Source organism: Sminthopsis crassicaudata, chromosome 2 (genome assembly GCF_048593235.1).
Source record: "Sminthopsis crassicaudata isolate SCR6 chromosome 2, ASM4859323v1, whole genome shotgun sequence".
Classification (NCBI taxonomy): domain Eukaryota; kingdom Metazoa; phylum Chordata; class Mammalia; order Dasyuromorphia; family Dasyuridae; genus Sminthopsis; species Sminthopsis crassicaudata.
This window is the reverse complement of record NC_133618.1, coordinates 270216851-270234749: the sequence shown is the minus strand read 5'-3', so window position 1 is coordinate 270234749 and position 17899 is coordinate 270216851. Positions and strand designations below refer to the sequence as shown.

Sequence of the window (17899 nt, the reverse complement as noted above, 5' to 3'; positions counted from 1 at the left end):
TTCAAGGACAAATACTGAAAACTGATAAGCCAGTTATCAATAAGAAAATTAATTGTTAGGACAGAGAGACACAAGAATGTTGTAGTGGGAAGAGAGATACCCTGAAATTCAATGAGTTGGCCCATTTGGGATTTCATCTGGGGTGCATAGAGAGTGGGAGACTGGGAAAGGACTCCAGCTGATGGGTTCCTTTTTAAACTAATTATATGGGGAAGCTAGAAGGCACAGTGGATAAAGTGCCAGCTAGAAGGCACAGTGGATAAAGTGCCAGCCTCAGACACTTAATATTTCCTAGTTGTGTGACCCTGGGCAAATCACTTAACCCCAATTGCCTAAGCAAGAAAAAAAAGTTAAACTAACTATGCTTGCTAAAAGGCCTAAGGTCAATTGTTTTTTGTTTTTTTTTCTTCTTGCATATCATAGTGCTATAGGATAATGTTCCTATGGTCCCATACGATGACTTTCTGGCTATGAAATGCATATCATATCTATATCTTAAGGAACTCTCTAGCATTATTTGCTGAATTATAGATGGCGCAATAGGCATTAGGTAAGGGACTCCTTACTTAAGGTAACTGTCTTTAAGTGGTTAAGATTTTCTGCCAAACTAGATACCTTTTGAGGTCTCTAAGAGTTTTGAGATGCTTTCATTCTGTATGACTGTGGAATATAGAACAGTAGAGCTAAATAGACCCTTACAGAGAATATCTATCACAACCCCTCATAGAATTGGGAAATTGAAGCTAAGATGAGAAAAGATTTCTTAACCTTAGTTAACAAATCAGGGTCAGGGTTGAAACTAATGTGAAATCAGTTCACATTTTGTCTAATGTCAGAACTGGATGGGTCCTAGGATCAAAGAATAGAGATAGGACCTATAGAATCCAGGGTTTTCATTTCCCAGATAGGAAAATTGAGTTACAAAGAGCAGACTCGTCCTAAGGTTAAAATAAACAAACATTTATTAAGGATAGAGGTTCTATGTTCTACACAGTGCTAGAGGTTGAGATTACAGAGATGGTAATGAAATAATCCCTGACCTCAAGGAGTTTTTACATTCTGTGGTAAAAGCAGTGTATACATATGCAGTTAATCATGTTTTCTGAAGAATCAATATTTAAAAATACCCAAAGGACAATGGAGAATTACATGAGAAGTTGCAGAGAGAACAAAGGACCTAAAGTCAGTGAGACTTTGTTTCAAATTCTACACAGGCAAGTCAATTAAATTCTCTGTGCCTCATTTTCTCCATCTATAAAATGGGACTGAAAACATCTGCAGTACCCACTTGCTAAGATTTCTGTGAAGCTCTAAAGGTTTAATGTATGTAAAGTGCTTGGCCAGCCTTCAAAGGCTATAAAGTCTTCATCTGTTATTATTAGGGTGGGGAGAAATAGGCTGCCAAAGATTATATAGCCAAAATTGGCACTAATATATGTTATCATAGAAATGGATAATAGAAATAAAAAAAATGGGCCTCTCATTAGAAAAGCAAAATAGCCCATGTTAAGCATGCTTTGCCGCTTACTTCATATATGACCTTGGGAAAATAATCTAACATGCATTGAGAAGGCTCAGTGAGTACAACCCTGAACCTGAAATCAGCAAGAAGAGTTTAAATCTTGGCTCAGGCCCTTGATGTTTTGCCAGAACTTGAAACAAGGTGCTAAGTCAGTGGAATTGATAGAGGCAATGCTTATGTACTTAGTACTTACTAGAGTTATGCTTTAAGAGAGCAAATATAAGCTAGGAGCCTCAACCAGGATTCAGTCCCAGACAGTCAGAAGCCTGAGAAAGCAGGCTTCTCAGAACCACGGAGAGAAATAGGGCTCCAGAAAAAGTAGCAGAGCCCCAAGTGAAGGAGACAAGACTTTGAAGAAAACAATAAAGGATTTGGACTTTAATCCCTGGTTGCACTTGTGATTACTGAACTAAAACTAAAGCTCCTTCCAGAGACCTCCAGAAGCCCTCCAAGAAACCTGCTCCCAGAGAACATTACATTTTAGAGAAGAATATTACATTTTGGTGTCCGAATGTGGGACAGACACAATCCTGATTTCAGTGGAAAAGTCTCGTCGACCCAGAAATTAGGGTGAGGACAAAAATAGCAAGGAAACTTTATTAAAGAGCTAAAGCGGTACTTCAGCTAAAATGAGACAGATGTTTAGAAAACAGCCTTCTTTTCCTATTCAAGGAAAATGTGTAGAGAGCATTGTCAGACTTATGAAAAGCCAAGATTTGATTATAATTTGGGAGCAGATCACTGAACTTTTAGAAACTGTACAATACACATCTCCTTGGTTCTCTAAGGAAAAAGAATTGGATCTAGAGGAGTGGAAATTAGTAGGAGAGAAACTTGTTGACTCTACAATGATTATGGACCTGACTCAATTTCCAAAGATACACTTTATACATACAATTTAATACAATTGGCTTTAGGAAATTATATAAGTTATAGAATAAGGAAAACAATGAAAGAGCAGGAGGGGGAGGATCCAAATAAACTAGGTGAAAAGGATGAAGACTCAGATAAAAATGGAGTCACTTCACAGCAGGAGCATTTCTAATCCCTTAACCTACTTCCCTCAATTAACCCTTCATGGATGGAGGAAGAAGGAGAAGGGGGAAAGGCAGTGACACAATTAGCACCATCTCTCAAGCAGCCTATGGCAAGATTACAAAGGGCATTGGTTAAGGCTAAGAGAGAAGGACAGGATATATCTGATTTAAAAATAAATGCATACCCTGTGATTGAAGAGCTTGACTCTTCAGGTCAACAAAGGAGAAGACACATTCCTTTTGATCTGGAAAAATTAAGGATCTGAAAAAGGGTTGCACTCTTTATGGGGCTACATCTTCTTATGTTAAGATGTTACTAGATAATTTGGCTTATGAAATCCTAACCCCCAGTGATTGGAAATCTATAGCAAGGACATGTTAGAACCTGGACAAAACTTGTGGCTTTTGGAGTAGCATGAATTATGTAGGATTCAAGCCCAATGCAATAAGCAAACTGGAGTTAATGTGCAAATCACCTTTGATCAACTAGCAGGTGAAGGTCAGTATACAGAGAATTCAGCACAGATTAATTACCCCATAACAGCTTATGAACAAATTACTACTGCTGCAATAAAAGCTTGGGGTTCACTTCCAGGGAAAGATTGAGGGGAAACCTTCACAAAATAGAGCAAGATCCCAATGAACCCTTTGTGGATTTTGTGGGACATTTGCAGACAGCTGTCACAAGAACTATTGGAGAAAATGCAGCTACAGAAATAATGACCAGACATCCGGCTAAGGAAAATGCCAATGAGTTTTGCAGAATAATTATATGGGAACTACACAAAGATGCTCCTTTAGAGGAGATCACAAGATGCTGTGCCACAGTGGGCACAAGTGCTTACCATACCCAGACTATATTGAAGATGGAAAGACAGGGTCCCTCTTGGCAATAGACTTCTAGAGAGAATGGTTTCAATGTGGAAAAATAGGACATCTGAGAGCCCAGTGTAGGTACAGAGATAGAGTGAGAAGACAGGCTGAGAGAAGACCTAAAACCCTATGTCCAAAATGCCACAATAGCTTCCACTGGGCCTCAGAATGTAAACTGATCCAGGGAAATAAGAGGTGGGGTCTAGCTCCAAGACCTCAATCAAAAGACAGGTGGGGCATGATGGTAGCAAGGTTACATCTTTAGAAGCTCAATACTCTGGTGTGATCAATCAGCTGAAAAGTAATCACATGACAGAAAGGGATTACATGATCAACCAACAGAAAAACAATCAAATAGCAGAAAGGGATTATAATTGGAGAGAATATAGGCCTTTTTTTTAACCCAACAGAAGGGCAGTGTCCAGTGCAAGCAGCTCAAATTGCCAGGTAATGAGGAGAAATCTATAAAGTGGTAAATAGAAGGAACTAGATAGATTAACTGCTTGGGAGAAAGGGTTTGTTTATCTCTACAAATGGAGAAGGAAACAGAAGGATAGCAATGAGTACCTGGAAAGAGACAGAAAAAGAGGAAAAACCTCAAAAAAAAGAGAAGACCTAAGAACAAAATCTGCAGGAGTCATTGGATTCTCTAACACAAGATGAGACTATTGCAGGACTTCAAAACTTGCAGGAATTATTGGATTCCTGGCACATGAACTAATGGAATTAGTTTACAGATTGGTTTTGGACTATTTCTAGGACTTATGGACATTTATAATTCTTCATGTTGATTCATGTTATTTGTTACATCACTACTAACCTGTGTTATGTTACTGTGTGCTTATGTAACTTATGTAATTATGTGTACTACCTCCCATATTGATGGATTTATGTATACCTGTTTTAAGAGTGAGCCCCTTCAAAAGTCTGCTAATCTGATTTGATTTCCCATTTCCTTTGGTATTTTCATCTCCCTTCCTGAGATGTCAGGGAGGGCGTGATCACCTCATTTTTAATTGTGTTTTCACCCCTTTTTTGAGCAGTCAGGAAAGGTGTGATCATTTCCTTTTTTGGGGTTCTTACCTCCTTGAGAAGTCAGGGGGGTCATGACCACCTATGTTCTAAAAACAAAAGAAAGCGGAAGATGTTATGGGCCAGAATTTAAAACAAGGTGCTAAGTCAATGGAATTGATAGAAACAATGATTATGTACTTAGTACTTACTAGAGTTCTATAAGATTCACACCTTTAAGAGAGCATATATAAGCTAAAAGCCTCAATTAGGATTCAGTCTGGGAGATTCAGAAGCCAGAGAAGGCAGGGCTCTCAGAACCAAGGAGAGAGATAGGCCTCCAGAAAAACTAGCTGAGCCCCAAGTGAAGGAGACAAGACTTTGAAGGAGACAATAAAGGATTTGGACTTTAACACCTGGCTGCATTTGGGGTCATTACTGAACTGAAACTAAGGCTTCTCCCAGAGACCTCCAGAAGCCCCCCAAGAAACCTGCTCCCAGAGAACATTACATTTTAGAGAAGAATATTGCACCTTGCCAGCTCTGTGACTATGAGTAAATCAGTGATTCTCCACCTATCTCAGTTTCCTCATTTGTGAAATGGGGATAATAATAGCACTGCCTTAATTGGGGCACTAATGCATTGTTGGTAGTTAAATGAACCAATCATTCTGGAGAGCAATTTGGAACTATGCCCAAAGGGCTATAAAACTGTGTATGCCCTTTGATCCAGCAGTGTCTCTATTGGGTCTGTATACCAAAGAGATCATAAAAGAAGGAAAAGGACTCATATGGACCAAAAAAACCTTTGTAGTAGCTCTTTTTGTGCTGGCAAGAAATTAAGTGGATATCCATCAACTGGGAAATGTCTAAGTTATGATATGAATGTAATGCAATATTTTGTTTTATAAGAATGGATAAGCAGGATGATTTCAGAAAAGCCTGGAACAGTTATATAAACTGATGCTGAGTGAAGTGAGTAAAACCAGGAGAACATTGTACACAGTAGTAGAAAGATTACTGATGATCACCTAGGATAGATTTAGTTTTCTCAGCAATACAGTTGATGAGGTTTAGATTTAGGGAACCAAAATGAAATTAGGGTTTCTGGTGGTCAAGGAGTTAAATGATAAGGTCTAGTGGCAGGTTTGAGGTTCAGGGAACCAAATGGAGAGGTTTGGCTCCCCTGTAATGCCTTGGGATTTGGCACAAGAGTAGGGAGTTCTCAGCGCAGAGGTTCTCTGTAAAGGAATTTACAGACCCGAAAACCTAGATTGATAAAAGAGTTTATTATAGGAATTGGAAGTAAGATTAGAATCCTGACAGAGAGGCATAAAGTCTGGATAGGGGAATAGATAAGGATAAAGAGAGGATAACACTGGACAAGAATATTATTCCAGTAGGCAGATCTATGGAAAATGGAGTTTTACACTGAGAATGCACTTCTCAGTGGACAGAAAGTCCTGGCAGCTGAGTAAGCCACTGAGGTCCATCTGCAAAAACCTTAGTTGATAGAAGCTCATTATATTGGTTGTCTTGGTGGGGGTTGGGAAACCCAAACAGATCATCAGAATGGGGGCTGAGACAAGCCCGGATCTCCTATTGGAATTCAAAGGGATGCTTTTGACCAGGATTTGTGAATCAAAAGCCCTGGCATCCTGGATTTATATGCCTCAGGCAGGAGAGGCTGGGAATCTGAAAGAAATTACAGGCCAATCTGAAAGGAATCACAAATCAATAGAAAATACAGTTTTTAAAAGGGACCACAACCTGCGATAATTCCAATAGATATTGATGAGGAAACCCCAAAACTCTTAAAACCTCTTTGGACTCTGCTTCAGGGACTCTATCCCACCCCAAGCACAAAACAGTTTCCTCCTTATCTAAAAACCCATTGAATTCTATTCAAATTCTAACCCTGGCTGGAACTCAAGCCAGAAGCCAACCTGGTACTCCACCCATGAGCCCCTTCAGATTATCAAAAGCCCCCTATTATAAAAAGGGCTAAACTGGAGTCCACTCTTTGCAGAGATCCAAAACATGGCATCCTTACACCGGCCATGTCAAATATTTCTGCCCACTGGACCTGTGGTTCCAGTACTCTTTCATCTCTACCCTCAACTTTACTAACTAAACTTTACTTCCAAACCCCATAATAAACTTCTTTTATCAATCTAGGTTTTCAGGTCTGTAAATTCCTTTACAGAGGACTCTTGTGCCGCTACTAGACCTCATTTAACTTTGTATCCTTGCACTGAATCCAAAGGGATTGCAGGAGAGCTCTATTTGACTCCCTGTGCCCTGAACCTGCCACTAGACCTCAATTAAACCTAATTTCATTTAGGCACCCTTATCTAGTTCTCATCCATATTGGATAGAAAATGCCATCCACCTCCAGAGGGAGAACTATGAAGAATTAATGTGGTTTGAAATATAGTATTTTTACCTTTTTTTTTGGGGGGGGGGTGTTTATTTGCTTTTTCTTTCTTGTATTTTTTTTCTCTTTTGTTCTGAGTTTTCTTTCACAAAATGACAAATATGGAAATATGTTTAAAAAGTATTGCTCATGAGATTGCTTGATGTCTTGGGGAGGGGGAGGTAAGGAAGGGAGAGAGAAAATTTGGAACTCAAAATTTTACAGAAATGAATGTTGAAAACTATCTTTATATGTAATTGGAAAAATAAAAAAAATATTGAGGAAAAAACTTCCAACCAATAGCACTCCCTCTCAGGGTTGTTATTGATGAGAGTTAGGTAAAGCATATCTAAATGAAATTAGGGTTAATTGAAGTCTAGTGGCAGGTTTGAGGTACAGGAAGTCAAATAGAGCTCCCCTGCAACCCCTTTGGATTCGGCGCAAGGATACAGAGTTAAATGAGGTCTAGTAGCGGCATAGGAGTCCTCTGTTACAGACGCAAAAACCTAGATTAATAAAAGAAGTTTATTTGGGGGTTTGGAAGTAAGGTTAAAGGTAGAAAGACACCCTGGCCAGGGTTGGCGCCGGATGGACAGGAACCCTTGGCATAGCCGGCATATATGTTTGGGGCTCCTGCAAAGAGTGGACTCCAGTTTCCCTCTTTTATAATGGGAGGATTTTGGTGAAGGGGTGGAGTCCCATATTGGCTCCTGGCTGGTTTCAGCCCGGGTTAGAATTTGAATAGAATTCAATGGGTTTTTAGATAAGGAACTGTTTGTGTTGGGGGTAGGGGTTGGGGAAACCTGAGCAGATCATTAGAGTGGGGGCTGAGAAAGCCCAGATATCTCCCATTGGCATTTATGGGGGCTGGGAATTAGAAAGGAATCTTAACCCACATCATTATGAGGATAAAATGAGATAATATTTTAAAATTTAAAGTACTAGATAAATTATATTTTTTATAGCCTGGATTTGTTTCTTCATCCATTGAAGATTAGGGATGGGGAGGAATGGGGAAATATCTTTAATATATCTGAATAAAATAGGTATAGGTTCTTTTGGTATTGTTTTCCTAAGGCTTTCAATTTCTTTGGTAGTCTAATCTATGGAATAAGGCTAGCTTAGGTAGGGCTCTGAAGAATGAATTAGGATGTGAAAAGGTTATTATGGGGCAAGTTGGACTATGCCCTAGGAAGCAGATTGACCTGAACACTCATCTCCTACCAACCCCCATCAATAAACTCACATTCCTCTCTGTCCTTGGCTCAGTTACATTTCTAATTGTAGTGGGACAGTATTGCCATTATGGAAGTTGTGGTAAGGGAGTAGGAATGGGAGTAGTTAAAGAACAGACCAAAGAAATTCTTTTTAACTCTGTCTCTGATAGACTTTGTTCCCAAGATTTATAATCCTTTGTAAAGAGAAACACAGACAGGTAGTGGCAGTGCAAATAGATGAAGGCTCCATAAACTTTAAAGAAACATAAAATTGGATTTTGAGACTTCTACACAAAGCTCATTTGGGAGTGGCTTGGCTCTAGAAGGAGAGACTTCCTGTGTCTTCTATAAATAAAAGGAGGATTACATGGGGACCACCCAGGGCAACTGTGCCTGGAGCCAATATTCTTTTGGGAGGTACACCTTCTTCATTCTCCACCTCTTTCACCTCTTTTTCCTAACTACCCAAGATTTCCTGACTACCCAATATCTATGACTCACAGACATATAGTATGCCCTGGAGATGTTGATGTTTCTAAATAAGTTTAGGGATCAGTTTAGGGATTTAGCAGCTCTACATCATTCCCAAAAGCAATCAACCTGTTCTTTAAGTCAAATGTGCTGGCTCTCCCCAATAGAACGTAAGTTTCATGAGAGCAAGAATTGTTTTGGTTTCTGTTTCTGTCTTTGGGTCCTTCCAGGGTTCCTGGAAGTGATGGGCCAGTGTTGCTGAATATATGCTTGTTGTTTGCTGAATAGATAGGTTCCGTGGAAAATGTTGGCTCTGGTGTCAGATAGAGGACATGGGTGTGATTTCTACCACTTACAGCTGGAGTAAGCTAAGGAAAGTCACTTAATCTCTTTAAGTCTCAGTTTCCTCATTTCCACTGATAGAAAATGGACTGCATAAAATAGTGTGAATAAAAGATATCCTGCCATTTATTGTTTTGTTATTTTGGATTAAACCTATTTCCTTTGAGTGGTCATTGATGTCATTGAAGGGTTCCTGTAATATTTTGAGACTTGATACAATTAGTACAATTCATTGAAGGAAGCTGAGTAACCCAGAGGATAGAATATTGGGTTTGGATAATGACAATAACAACAATAGCATTTATATGGCACTTTAAGGTTTGCAAGGCACTTAATAAGTATTATTTTATTTTATCCTTATAATAGCTCTGGGAAATTGGTATTATAATCTCCAATTTTAAGATGAGAAAATTGAGGCAGAGGGAGGAGGTTAAGTGCCTTGCTTTGGATTTTACATTCAGTGATTGTCTGAGGTCACCTATGAATTCAGGTCTTCCTGAATCAGGATTTGCTGTTCTAGTTACCATATCACCTAGCTTTCTCAAGGCTTGGGATACAAAAAGTTCGAATCCTGAAACACTTATCAACTTTATGACCCAGGGTTAAACCACTTAATCTTAGAGACTCATTTTTCTTCCACAGAATGGAGAAAATTATCTATTCACTACCCATCTCATAAGAGTTGACATGAGGAACATGTCCTGTAAATCCTAAAGTGCCCATGTCACTCCTCCACTCAAGAAGGTTCATTTCTTCTTATTGTCTCAAAAATAAAACCCTTATTCGGTATTTAAAGCCCTTCACAAGCTAACTCCAGTCTATCTTTCTAGAATGCTTTCACATCACTCCCCTGGGTACTTTATCCCAAACATCCTTGTTGCTGTTCTTCATGGATCCCACATTCCATTTGTAGACTGTCCCATCTGTTTCTCTTCCTCGATCCACTCAGGACTGCAATGCTTTCCCTTCTCATCCGAGAATCCCTGATTTTCTTCAAACACCACCCTCTTTAGTCATTCCCTTCCAATGCTTAGTCTCTTTCCTACAACCTGAAATTACTTTGTATTTCCTTTTGGTTTATATCTATTCAATCTGTGTACGAGGCTGCTAGATGGTACCATAGTGCACGGAGCTCTGGGCTTTGGAGCCAGGGAGATATCTTCCCAAATTCAAGGCTCTTACTAGCTAGATGACCATCATCATGTCACTTAACTCTGTCTCAATTTCCTCTTCTAAAAAATGAGCTGAAGAAGGGATTAGCAAACTGCTCCAATATTTTTGCCCAGAAAACCCCAAATGAGGTCATGAAGAGTTGAACATGACTGAAACAACTGAACATCAGTCTGTGTCCTGGGCAAGAGCTATTTCTATTTTTGTCTTTTTAACACTACTTAGCATTTACATAGTGTTTTAGGGTTCACAAAGTGCTTTATAAATATTTTCTTATGATCAACTGTGAGGGACTTGGTTCTTTTAAAAAATGAGGTGATTCAAGGTAATTCCAATAAATTTATAATAGAGCCATCTGCATCCAAAGAGAGAACTATAGAAATTAAATATGTATCAAAGCATAGTATTTTTTTTTGTTTGCTTTTCCTTTCTTGTGTTTTTTTCCCCTTTTGATATTTTCTTGAGTAGCATGATGAATGTGGAAATATATTTAGAAGAATTGTACATGTCTAAGCAATATCAGATTGCTTGCTGTCTTGTGGAGGGGGAGTGGGAAAGAGAGGGAGAAAAATTTGGAACACAAGGTTTTGTAAAGGTAAATGCTGAAAAGAATGCATTGCATGTATTTGGAAAAATGAAATACTATTTAAAATCTCAAATATTATCTCATTTTATCCTTAGTGAAGGTAAGCATAATTATTATCTCTATTTTACAATGAGGAACTGAGGCAGTTCCCTAGAATTACACAGCTAAGGAGTGTTTCCAGCAGGATTAGAATCTAGCTTTGATTGATTTCCAACTGAGCCAATGAGCTATCTAGCCCAATACTTGGCAGAATGCTTGCCCCATTTCCCCCTCCCCATCAAGGGCCTGAGAAAAATGCTCATCCCATTGCTTTGGAATCCTCAGGGAATATACTGTTCAGGAATTTAGGGATGAAAAAATGAAGAAACTAAATATTAGTTTGGGAGTAAAGGAACCTGACTTCTAGCCCTGCTTTTTCTACCTTCAGGTATATGATCTGGTCCAAGTCATTTTATTCATCAGAACAAGAAAGAATCTCAAAAACCATTCTTTTACAGATGGGGAAAATGAACGACTTGTTAGCACCCTGGATACCTTAAAATCAGCCGGAGTCAGGATAAGCAAAAATCCTTGGTCTTTATTCTTGGTCTTATGAGTAGAAGTGAATTGGATCGATGCAGGTTCTGCAGGACCTCTCCTATCTTTCTCTACTGCCCAAGGTGACTCTCTCTTATCTTACTCCACCTCCTAATCCTTCCCACAATTCTCTGTGTACACCAAAAGATTGAACCAGCACAGAATAGTGGAAAGGGCCATTTTCCAAGCATATACTAATAGAGAATTGTCTAATTGGTAACTAGCCTTAAGTACTTGGTTGTCCGACCTCAGTGCATCGGCTCAGCTTCAGTTCTTTACAACTTGTCTGATGTTACTCAAATAGTAATTAGAGGTAGAATTTGAACTCAAAAGTCTCTGATACTCCAGAATCAGTGCTCATTCTGGTATACCACACTTCCTCCCATGTCTTCATACCTTTGGAGTTCAGTTTTCTCATCCTGGAAAAAGAGGGGGCTGGAGAAATAATTGATTTCTTTGGTCCACATTCCATGGCTAAGATTCTTGTTATAAAATACCCTCTCTGTCCTTGAGGCTTGCAGCTTCAGTCCATGTTCTCATATTATCCTCTCTTTACTCCAACCCTCTTACTTTTTTTTTTCCCAATCAAAATCAGTGTTTGTTGACATGTTGAATAATACAGTACCACCATGTATGATACAAAGAGACTCTGACTTAAGTGGAAATGGTGAATGGAGAAGAAATAGGAAAGTTTTTGACATGAAGTAAACAAGACCAATGTTATCCCAGCATCTTTGGAACTTAGGAACTTAGGGCCAGAACTGGAGGCCACAATTGACAAATGTTTTAGCATTACCAGTTAAAAAAAAAACAAAACAAAAACAAAGAAAGGCTGTTTCCAAGTGCTAAACCAGCCTCCATGGAAAGCATGGCCCTGAGTTCAAATGTGACCTCAGAACCTGATACTAGCTATGGGATCCAGGTAAATCACTTAATACTGATTGCCTCACCAAAATAAATAAATAAAAAAGAAAGGATTTTTTTTGTTTGTTTGTTTGTTTTTGGCCATGCAGAGAGTACTGGATACTAGACTTGCACCTACTATTTATTACTAGTGTGACATTGTGGAAAAAAAAAAAAAAAAAAAAAAAAAAAAGCTCTATCTCTTAAGAGGATCTGGATTCAAATTCTGTCACACACGTTTTTTAGTTGGGTCACTGGGTCTGTCACTTAACCTTTTCCTCATTAGTAAAATGAAAGAGTCAAACTAGATCAATAAACCAATATTTATGAAGTACCTTTATGAACTCTACTACTATGGACGACACATAGATGTGAGTTTTGAGTGCAGAATGCTAATTCTTCTTCTCTCAACTCTAGATTGATTGTCCTCTTGCTTGATCCAATGTGGTCCTCTTCAGAGAGCCAGAAGCTGATTTGCTATTGGACTCTTTGAAACTAGGTGTGTCTCTTTGTTTAGAGATCACAGATCTAGGCTTGGAAAGTTTCTTCATCTGTTAAACTGGGCAATTGGGAATAAAAGGCAAAAGCCACTTTTCTGAATTTTTACTTCCTCATCTGTAATTGTTCAAATGTTCTTTCATCATCCCATTTGAGGTTTTCTTGGCAAAGATACTGGTGTGGTTTGCCATTTCCTTCTCCAACTCATTTTACAGATGAGGAAATTCAGATAAACAGGGTTAAGTGACTTGCCTGGAGTCAAAGAGCAGGTCAGTGTCTGAGGCTAATTTAAACTCAGCCTTCTGGACTCCAGGACTAGTGCCCAGCTACCCTCATCTATGTCAACATATGAATAACAAAACTTGTCACTAGATTGCACTAGAATACTGGCTTTGAGGTCAAGAACTTGTTGCTGCTTAGTGAAGGAATGACTTTTATTTTATTTAAAAAAATTTTTTTTAATTAAAGCTTTTTATTTTCAAAACATATGAGTGTCTAATTTTTCAACATTGACCCTTACAAAACATTGTGTTCCAAATTTCCCCTTCCTTCCCCCCCACTCTCTCCCCTAGATGGCAAGTAATCCAATATATGTTAAACATGGTAAAAAAAAAATATGTTAAATCCAATATATGCATGAATGTTTATACAGTTATCTTGCTGCATAAGAAAAAATCAAGTTAAAAAGAAAAAATGAGAAAGAAAATAAAAAATAAATTGCAAGCAACAACAAAAAGAGTGAGAATGCTATGGTGAGATCCATACATAGTTCCCACAGTCTTCTCTCTGGTTATAGATGGTTCTCTTCATCACAAGACCATTGAAACCAGCTTGAATCATCTCATTATTGAAAAGAGCCACATCCATCAGAATTGATCATTGTGTAATCTTGTTATTGCCATGTACAATGATCTCCTGGTTCTGCTCATTTCTCTCACCATCAGTTCCTGTAAGTCTCTCCAAGTTTCTCTGAAATCATCCTGCTGATCATTTCTTATAGAACAATAATAGAAGGAATGACTTTTAAAAGGACTACCTGAATACTTACTATATGCCAGACACTGTGCTAACATTGGAGATAAGAGATAGAAGTCTTGACTTCAAGGAACTTACATACTAATAGAGGAAGAAACATATATAGGATGTTGTTGCTGAGGAAAAGAGGGTTAGTTTGTAGTTGTGGGGGATGTCACAAGGATGGTGATTGGGGTATTTTTGTTACTCAGTTGTTTCAACCGTACCTGACTATTTATAATCCTATTTGGGGTTTTCTTGACAAAGATACCTGAGTGTTGGCCATTTCCTACTCCAGCTCATTTTACAGATAAGAAAATTGAGGCAAACAAGGGTGAAGTGTCTTGCCCAGGATCAGACAGCTAGTAAAGATTTGAATTCAGGAAAATTTGAATGAGAAAGAATTTCTGACTCCAGGCCCAGCACTCTCTCCACAGCAGCACCTAACTGCCAAAGCTGTGTCATTGATTTGATTACTGTGCCCAGAGCAAGAGATGAAAAGGGGAAGCTGTTCACGTGCAGTGAGAGGCAGATGAGGAGATGGTCTGGGTGGACAGCTGGATAGTTTAGAGTCTGGGATCGTCTCATGGGCTGAGTAAAGCCAGTTGGCACTCAGTTATTAATCAAGAAAGCTGAGCTTCAGGTCTGACATTTCAAAATGAGTAGATTAAATTCTATAGAGACTGAGGGCATGGATTCAGGAAGCCCAGATTCAAGTTGGAGAAAACTAGTCACAAATAGACTATAGAGATAAGTTTTGCCTGACTTCCCATGTATGACACTGTCGCTTTCTCAAGGGATAGGGTAGGAACAGGAAGGAGGAAGAGAATTTGCAACTCAGAATTTTAAAAAAAGAATTAAAAATTTTTTTGTATGAAATTGAAAAACATTTAATGAAATAAAATAAACTTTAAAACCGGGAATAGCAAGTCAGCGGTGACAGGCAGAAGAAGGCTTGAGCAGTGAGCTAAATAAAGGGAATTTGAAGGTAAATACAAATACATAGGAAGGTTGGAGGGGATGGGAGTGAAATATGACAGACTTCTCCTCCCTCAAACAAACAAACAAACACACTGGATGTCTCCCTCAGGCCTAACTAGCGATAATGTGGAAGCTGCTAACTGATGCGCTAGTGAGCGCTCCCTTCCCCAGAACCACCGCGTCAGTGTTCTGGGGGCTTCTCTCCCCTTCCCTCTGAGGTGCTTTGGGCTCCTCCTCCCTCTGGGCAAAATGCTGGCTCTCACAATCTGTGATCCCGTGAAATCTAACCCCAGTGAGAGTGTGGTGGGAGCCCGTGCAGAGAGAAAGGGAGGACCGAGCCAAGAAGCCAGGGAAAGCGCCATTTGCCATTCTTTAGCTAAACTCCTGCAGCCTAGTGCCCCCTGGTGGGGACGAGGCAGTACTGACAGGGTACTCGGAACACTGGCTGGGCAGCAAACCCGATGGAAGGGCGATGCTGTGGAAGGAAGCAAACCCATCAAATGCTTACCTGTCACTGTGCCTGCTCCCAGAAAGCCCTCATCCTAGTGGGAGGGAAATGGAAAGGATGAAGGAATAGATGAGAGGAGGAGAAAAAGAGGGGGAGAGAGGCAGAGACAGTCAGACAGAGGGAGAGACAGAGGCAATCAGAGAGACAGACAGAGACAGAATCAGTCAGACAGAGGGAGAGACACAGTCAGAGAGAGAGAGAGACAGAGGCAGAGAGAGAGAGGCAGAGACAGAGACAGCGAGACACAGAGAGACAGAGACAGAGAGAGATAGAGACAGAGAGAGACAGAGGCAAGAGACAGAGAGACAGAGATAGAGACTCAGAGAGACAGAGACAGTCAGAGAGAGAGAGACACAGACTAACAGAGAGACAGAGACAGTCAGAGAGAGAAGTGGATAGGTAGATAGATGAGCAGATAAATGAGACTGATGGGGGACGGATGGATATATGGAAGGACAGGTTGGTGGGTAATAGCTGTGTGGATGAATGGAGAGAGATAGACAGAGGGGCGGAGAGGCAGAACGTTTGTTAAGCACTCAGGGTGTGTCAGCAGTTTCCCACAACCGTAACACACTGCTAAGCACTAGGAACACAGATGCGAACTTTTGTGGACCATTTCTACCCTCAGGTGAAGTGTGTACGAAGGAGGGAGCACTGCCCGTAAAGGGGAGCGGGGACACACAGCTGACCTCGCTCCCTCGCTGTGCAGACCAGGGAACTAGGAGGAGGTACCCAAGGTGCCAGAGGCAGCGAACCGAGACCCGGAGCTAGGATCGAACTCAAGTCCTCCGCACCCGAGTGCGCTGCTCCTGGTCCTCCGCCACAGCCGCTGCCCGCGGGGTTACAGAAGGGCGGTGAGGAAGCTCCTTTTCCATCCTGTCCGGCAGGTGGCGAGTGAGTTCCCGACGCACAGAGCTGGTTCTAGCCAGCGCGCATGCGCAGGGCACATGTTCTTCTGCTTAGTGACTGAAAAAGGTCCTGGTCCTCTCGGAGGGGCGGCAGGTCTCCTTGTTAGAGTGTCAGCGCCTTGACATCGAAGACAAGTGCTTGGCACACAGTAGAGATTTAAAGAATCCTTTTTTTTTTTTTTCTTGATTGATCCTTTGCAGCAAAAAAAAAAAAAAAAAAAAAAAAAAAAATTAAAAGGGGGGAGGGGAAGAGTTTGGTGAAACTGACCAACGTATCGATCCGCTCTGACACACGGCGCTCCGCACGTGCAGCCCCTTCCGTTTATAAAGAAAGAAGAAAGTCGTACTTTAAAAATTAGAAACTAAGCAGAAGCCCATCCACTGTGAATAACTGAACAAATTAAGGTGCGTGAGTGTAATGAAATATTACTGTACTGTAAGAAAGGACGGGTGTGATGGATACAGAGAAACACGAATGGTTTCCATACTCTAGTAAAAGTAGGCAGAACCAAGAAAAAATATGTGTGACTCCAAAATGGAAAGAACAAGCACAAAACAACCAAGGGTTAGTGTTTCAGAATTTTGAGAAATTAAGGTACGACCCTAAAGATGCTCCTAGCCCATTCCTTTGCATATATGCACACATACAGGTATGGGACATGACAAATATTTTTGGACTTTATTGATGTGTTGGTTGGTTTTGCTGATTTTTTCTCATCTTCCTGTTTTTTTTTTTTCTTTAAAACTATTATTAGTAATGGCAAAGAACTGGAAGTTGAGGGGATGCCCACCATTTAGGGAATGGCTAAACAATTTGTGATATGATTTGTGATGGAATGTTTAAGAAATGCTGAGTAGTTTGATTTTTAAAAATCATGGAAAAACTTGCAGGAAATAATGAAGAATGAAATGAGCAGAAGCAAGAGAATGTGGTACATAGTAACACAAAATTGTTTGAAGAAAAACTGCGAACAATTAAGTTATTCTCCGTATGATACTCAATGACCTCCAAAGGACCTCTGAAAGGAGTTACTATTCACCTCTAGAGAAAGTATAAACAATATGATCTTATGTATATTACATGTCTATTTGTATCAAATGATGCCCTTTCCTAGAGTAGGGTGGGAAGAGAGGAAGGAAACAGTTGCAACTTGACATTAAATAAACAAACAAACAAATAAATAAATAGTTACACAGGATGGCTTTCTGGGAAGGATAGGAAGAGGGATATTCTGGTGTTATAAGAAAAGATATTGATAAAAACATATTTTACAAAGGCTCTATCTCACAAGGTTGCTATTAATGTGACTGGAACAATCAAAGGAGGTCCCTGATCTGCTTTCCTGAGATATCTTTCATGGAGCCAACAGAGTGCGGATGTCCAGCTCCATGGGAAGTGTCCCAGTGTAGAACATCAAGGGATAAATTAATATCAAATCTGAGGCCCATCAATGGAAGCCAAACATGCTGTATTAAGGAGGTGATATTTCAATATACTCTGCTCTGATTCAATCCTGCTGGGTAGATCGAGGCCAATTTTGGGAACTGCATTTTAAAAAGAATATTTATAAATTGGATTACTGTAAGGAGAACTGCCTAAGATGGTGAGGTTTTGTCATATGAATATTGGTTAAAGGACATGGAAATGTTTGGCCTCCGAGAGGACTAGAGTGAAGAACCAATCATTATCTTTAAGTAATCGAGAAAGACTGTCAAGTGTAAGAGAGATTTAATTGGCTTGGTTTGGGTTGGGTTTTGTTTGCTAGATTAGAAACACAAGGCATGGCAGTTGCAAAGAGTTAGTTAGATTAAGCACTTAGTTTGTTCCAGACACTATGCTAAGCACAGGGAATATAAGTATCCTGG

General features: G+C 39.8%; 1 protein-coding gene across 2 annotated transcripts in view; it reads left to right on the top strand.

Moving 5' to 3' along the window:
- Positions 1-17899, top strand: part of CCDC9B (coiled-coil domain containing 9B) — a 72464-nt gene that overhangs the window by 32154 nt on the left and 22411 nt on the right. Inside the window, exon 2 of one of the 2 annotated variants that reach the window (XM_074289267.1) lies at positions 15754-16019. The gene's annotated coding sequence lies outside the window, so the exon portion shown is untranslated. Of the gene's footprint in view, positions 1-15753; positions 16020-16090; positions 16439-17899 lie in introns of those variants that run through there. The other variant, XM_074289268.1, reaches the window with a different exon arrangement.